This window comes from Lucilia sericata, unplaced genomic scaffold (assembly GCF_015586225.1).
Source record: "Lucilia sericata isolate MDLA Ls3-8-SP2 unplaced genomic scaffold, ASM1558622v1 Contig000169F_arrow, whole genome shotgun sequence".
Classification (NCBI taxonomy): domain Eukaryota; kingdom Metazoa; phylum Arthropoda; class Insecta; order Diptera; family Calliphoridae; genus Lucilia; species Lucilia sericata.
The window spans coordinates 197,299-203,298 of NW_023994198.1; the positions used below are offsets into that span (position 1 = coordinate 197,299).

The 6,000-nt window shown below is 30.7% G+C and overlaps 1 protein-coding gene across 1 annotated transcript in view; it reads right to left on the reverse strand.

Moving 5' to 3' along the window:
* LOC119601490 (mucin-5AC) overlaps positions 1–5,287 on the reverse strand; it is a 59,647-nt gene extending 54,360 nt beyond the window's left edge. Inside the window, exon 1 of the mRNA XM_037952443.1 lies at positions 4,934–5,287. The gene's annotated coding sequence lies outside the window, so the exon portion shown is untranslated. The remainder of the gene's footprint in view (positions 1–4,933) is intronic.
* Positions 5,288–6,000: the final 713 nt, after the last annotated feature.

The following is a 6,000-nucleotide window of genomic DNA, read 5'->3' on the forward strand; positions in this document are numbered from 1 at the left end:
ATTTGACAGCATTAGAACTTGTTTAAGGCACAGTTGGCGAATATTAAATATATATTTTTACAAGAAAAACGGAATATAATTGCAATTATCCTTCAAAAATTAAACATGGGTTGAAAATTATGACCATTTTCTTGGATTATTAGGGAAATTGCAAGGATACAAGCGTCAAGGACCTTTGGTAAATGTATGCAAAATGTGTAACGTTAGTCAATATATCTGTTGCTGCAAGAAAATATACAAATTTCTTTAAATTCATTAATTGACATTACAGAAATTACAAAATTCCACAAATTAAATTTTTATACTTTTAAATAATTTTTTATTTTATATGAAAAAATTTTGTATTATACACCAAATTAGCTAATCCAAGCTTAAAACTTAATAATTAACCAGTTCTTTTACGATTTTTTGTTAAAAATATGTAACTTTTACTTAAAGGGGCAAAAATTCGTGGGTAATGCCCACTGTTACGTATACGTAACGTCTTCTAAAATCCAAACAAGGCAAGATAGAAAAAATTTAATTGAAATCGGTTTATATACACAAGTAAACTGTCATATCCAAATTTCACATTTCTACCTTACGTAGATCGCCGTGGGCATTAAGGGGTTAAATCTGATTTTGGTATTTGTTTTAATTAGGTATAATCAGTTAAGAAATATACATATTTATTAGAAGTTTTATACTTACAGACATATATGTATATAAAAAATTATGTATATATTTATTTATTTTATTTGAGAACTGTTTAAGAGTGTGAAAATGCACACATGTTAATTTTCTACTTATTTGTTGTAAAATTGTAAAGCAAATAGAAGTAAGTATGTATGTTAGTAGTGCATAGGCTCATTCATACATGTGCTGTAAAGTATTTTTCAAAAATAGTGTTTTAAATTTAAATACAACAGTACTACAGTAAATATGCAGTCTAAGAAATTATATATTAATCACGACTGACCTATATTATACAAAGTATACGTATGTATGTTTATACATTAGGGTGGCCCCAAAATGCAATCAATAAACGTTTAGGCGAAATTTAACTAATTTCAGTTAATTAAATTAAATAAATCTAGGTAAAACTTTTACAAATATAAAATTTCTCCGAAAAATTATAAAACTTTCAATATTGAAAACGCCTCAGAGACACCTTTTACTTGATATCAAAACTTTATATTTTGTGAAATATGAAAAAATCGGAAAACCTTAAAAAATAGCATTTATATCCTTTGACAATGCTTACGAAATATTGACCCCCAAAACAAAAATTTTAAGAAACGGTATCTTAGAATGAAACAAGCTTTAATTTCCGTTGGGAACATCAGTACCTTATTTCTTCTCCATACAAACGTGGCCACCCTAATGTATGTACATATAGAAACAAACTCGAAACTAAATACTCACCAAATGAATGGCATGGACAAAAAGTTCCAATACAGGTTTGTTTTGTACAATAACATCTCATTTCTCATAAGTCTGTTTATATTGAAAATACAAAATTTTACAATTCGTGAAGAAAACAATTGTATGCAGACTAGGAGAAATAAAAGATCCTATTTCAACATTTTTCAATAGCCTTCGTCATTGGATCGATAGAAGAGTGTGTGACAAATTTTAACAAATTATATTGAAAATTGCGAGCTGTAGCGTGCACACAAGGTTTACACGGTCACAAAGATGGACATAGCTTAATCGACTCAGAAAGTGATTCTGAACCGACTGATATACTTAAGGACAAATACTTTTGAGTGTTACAAAAATCAGCACATTGTGCCGATTTTTTGATAGATAATAGTGTATTAGACGTAGTTAAAAGACAAAAGGACCAAATCGGAAGGTCCGGTTGTATGGGGGCTAGGGCAGAAATTGAGCCAATCCTTATAAAATTTATTGTCGTGAATTATGTTTATTTAAAACTTATTTGTGCCAAATTTCATCGTGTTATAAATGAGTTGTGGACATTCAAGTCATTTTCAGAAGGGGACTTTGCATAGGGCTAAGGTCAAATGAGACCCGATCATTACTAAAATTGACAGTATTATTTAAGATTGTATCAAATTAAGTTGTGTCAATTTTTGGGAAGATAGTGGTATATTTGACGTAGTTAAGAGATAAAAGATCCAAATCGGGAGGTCCGGGTATATGGGGGCCAGGGCAAAACATGGGCCGATACTTATAAAATTTATTGTCAGAATTTATGTTTATATACAACTTATTTGTGCCAAATTTCATCGTTATACCAGTGTTTATAAGTGAATTGTGGACATTCAAGGCATTTTCTAAAGGGGACTTTGTATGGGGACTAGGGTCAAATGAAGCCCGATCATTACTAAAATTGACAGTATTATTTAGGATTGTATCAACCTAAGTTGTGACAATTTTTGGGAAGATATACTTGTAGTATACTTGTCGTATTTATGAGCTAAAAGGTCCAAATCGGGAGGTCCGGTTATATGGGGGCTTGGGCAAAACTTAGGCCGATTCTTATAAAATTTATTGTCAGAATTTATGTTTATATAAAACTTATTTGTGCCAAATTTTTATAAGTGAATTGTGGACATTCAAGTCATTTTCTAAAGGGGACTTTGTATAGGGGCTAGGGTGAAATAATGCCCGATTTTTACGAAAATCGCTGAAATTATTAAAACTTATATAAAATTAAGTTTTACAAATTTAGAGCAAAAGCCCTATTTGGCGGGTCCTGTTGTATGGGGGGCTAGGTGAAATAATGGACCGACTTTAGCCATTTTCAACAGCATTTGTCCTTGGACCAAAATAAGAGTACGTTCCAAATTTCATCAAATTATCTCAAAAATTGCGACCTGTAGATTTAACATGGACACACAGACAGACATACGGACGGACGGAGTCGTATACAAATTGTCTTATGCCATTGAAATCGTCTCCCAAAGAGTAATGGTACCTTAGAATGAACAAAATTCTCATTTTCAGTGGGAACACCAGCAACATCCATTTTGGGCCACCTTAATGTCCGTAAGTCGTCTTTCTGACTGAAATTTTGCAAAAATATTTTTTATTGATGCAGTTTGATTGGTATTGAAAATATGCTAATATAAAGTTCCCTTTAGAAGATTACTTTAATGTACAATATTTATATAATTGGCTTAAAAATACAAGTTGAGTCTCCCAATTGGACATAAGGAGGTATTTTGGGTAAACAAATATTTCCCTAGAGTTCTGAGAAGATCTCTTAGAAATTGACTTAACCCCCAAATAAGGTCTGCTTCAAAAAATATATTTACTAATTTATTAAAATAAAACAATTTTGTCGTATTTTATCATAATTTGTTTCATCGTTGTACTAATACTTTAAACCAGTTAGAAGGGTTCAATTCATTTTCGAAAGGTTGTTTATTTGGAGGATATGATCAGTTATGAACTGATTTTTACAAAATTTAGTAGAGAAAGTTAAGTTCCTATAAAACTTGTCCGTGTCGAATTGCATCGTGGTACATTTTGTTATAACGTACGCTTCATTTTCTGGGGCAATTATCAACCGACCCGTGTCAATATTTTTTTGAAGCGGACCAGGCCATTAAAGTTGCGTATGTCAAATTTCGTCACTATACTAACATTTCCAAGATAGTTATGAGCGGTAAAGTCATTATACCCTACACCACTACAGTGGGGAGGGTAGTATGCGTTTGTGCTGATGTTTGGAACCAAGGAAAAATTCAACATAAATTCTTCATGAATGAAAATGAATCACAGTTAATATTCGTAATTGGTATAGGGTATTATAGGGCCGGCCACTCCCGACTATAGTTTCTTATTGTTTTTTCGGAGGGTTACTTATATGGGACTTGTTAAAATCGTAGATATATATTACTCATTTTCAATATCAGACAAACCTTATTAAGTCAGAATACTTGTGTAAAATTTCAGTTTTCTAGTTCCTTTCAGACTTAATAAGATGACCAGATGGACAGATTTGGCGAAATGATCTTATAATTATTTTACATGAAAATTGCATCCCACACTTTTTTGTCATTTAACTGGGTTTCGTAAATTTTAATTATTTATTAATTGTGTTTATTTTCATATCTGTACATACTTCTGATGACAAACGTTCAGTGACCACAAAAAACACATCCATAGATACATGTATTTTAAATGTCCGGATTACGCATTATTTTCCACAGTTTTGTGTTTTATTCTTTTGTATAAAGAAAATTTATTAAATTTGTTTTTTTTATTATTTGCAAATAAGATATTTTTTATCCAGTAATATTTTAATTTATTTAATTGATTTTCTCTCTGCTTTTTGGTAAATAGCTGTTTTTTCATTTGAGTCCAATATAAACATTTTTAAAACACTTTATCCCAATCAATCGTTTGTAATTCAAGCAATAACACAAGATTTATGAGAACGTAATTAAAATTGTTTTAACGATTAATGATCGCGATAATCATGATCGAGAAAAAAATATTTATGTATATTGTTTAATTTAACCGGAAATTGTTTTTTCAGTTTGTATTGGCTTTATTAAAAGAAAAGGAAATTTATTGTTTACACTAAAACATGGTCTTATCTTCTGTGTTCAGAAATAAATATTTTTTTATGCATATTTAGCTTGTATTAATTAAAATAATTTATTTTATATGGCAATTTTGACTTTTATGCACTTTTGTTTACTTTTGTAAGTTTAAACAATTTTGTTTAACAAATGGTAAATATGGCAAATATATTCCAATCAATAAATATATTTTTTTGTAATTATTTGATGTTTTTTTTTAACTGCAAACGAATTTTATGGCTTAATTGACTTTTATTTTCGCTGATTTTTCAAAATAGACAGAGATTTTTTGCTGCATTTTTTTTTCTAATTTGTTTTATAGTCATTGTACAGTGATTGTATAAACAAAATCTATATATTTCTTAAATCGAATTTATTTTGGCGCATTTGCATACCAGACACAGCTTAATAATTACTCTATACGTTTGGAAAACAAACAACACTATATTGCATTTCGCATCGAACAAATTCGAAAATGTGTCGACAAACTAAATTGCGTTAAAATACTTCCGTAACGGCGCGCTTGAAATACCCGTACTAAACACTCTGCGTGTGTCACACCCTTTCATTGTTTCTTCTTTCAAAATAATCATGTTAATCTGGCTGGAAAATTGTACGAAAATGAAATGAATGGAAGAAACTAAAGCGAACCAAAGAACCAGCAACAAAAAAATGAAAACAAACACGACAAATAAACTAAACAAAAATCCGTTATAATTTTCCACGCAAATATAAACAACTTGTCCCACTGAATGAATGCAACGAAATAACTTTAAACAGCTGAGTCCAATGCAGTAATATGCACACAATGGACTCAGTCTGTGCTTTAAAGCACCACACAATTTTTCAGCCGAACAATCCCACCAACATATGTAGGCATACGGCGGGGAATATAATATGCAAATGCATTCAATAAAGAATTAAGACACAGTGGTTTGAGGGGAAAAAATTCTTCACTTTTATAAAAATTTCTATGTGATTTTTTTCAATTCTTCACGAAGATAAACGATTTTGTTCCAAGTTTTTGTTGCTAGCAGAAATATTCATCTTAGACCCTTCAAAGTATAAATATTCTGGATTCTTATTAAATTCTTAGACGATCTATCCATGTCTGTCCGTCCGTCTGTCTGTTGAAAAGACGATAGAGTCCAAACGGAAGTAGCTAGCTGGCAGAAATTTTGCATAGACATTTTATATTTATGCAATTTGCTCGGTATTGAAAATGGGCAATATCGGTCCACGATTCCGCCTAGCCCTCATATAAGGTCCGCTCAGAAAGTGGCTTTAACGCTCATAACTGACTAAAAGAAGCAGCTATAGCCATGAAATTCAACATAAACATATTTTATAGAAACCTTTATATCTTTATAAAATTTTATAAGGATCGGTCCATAATTGACCCTACCCTTCAGAAAATGACTTTAGCTCTCATAACTGTCTTAAAAGCAGCATCATATTTTAT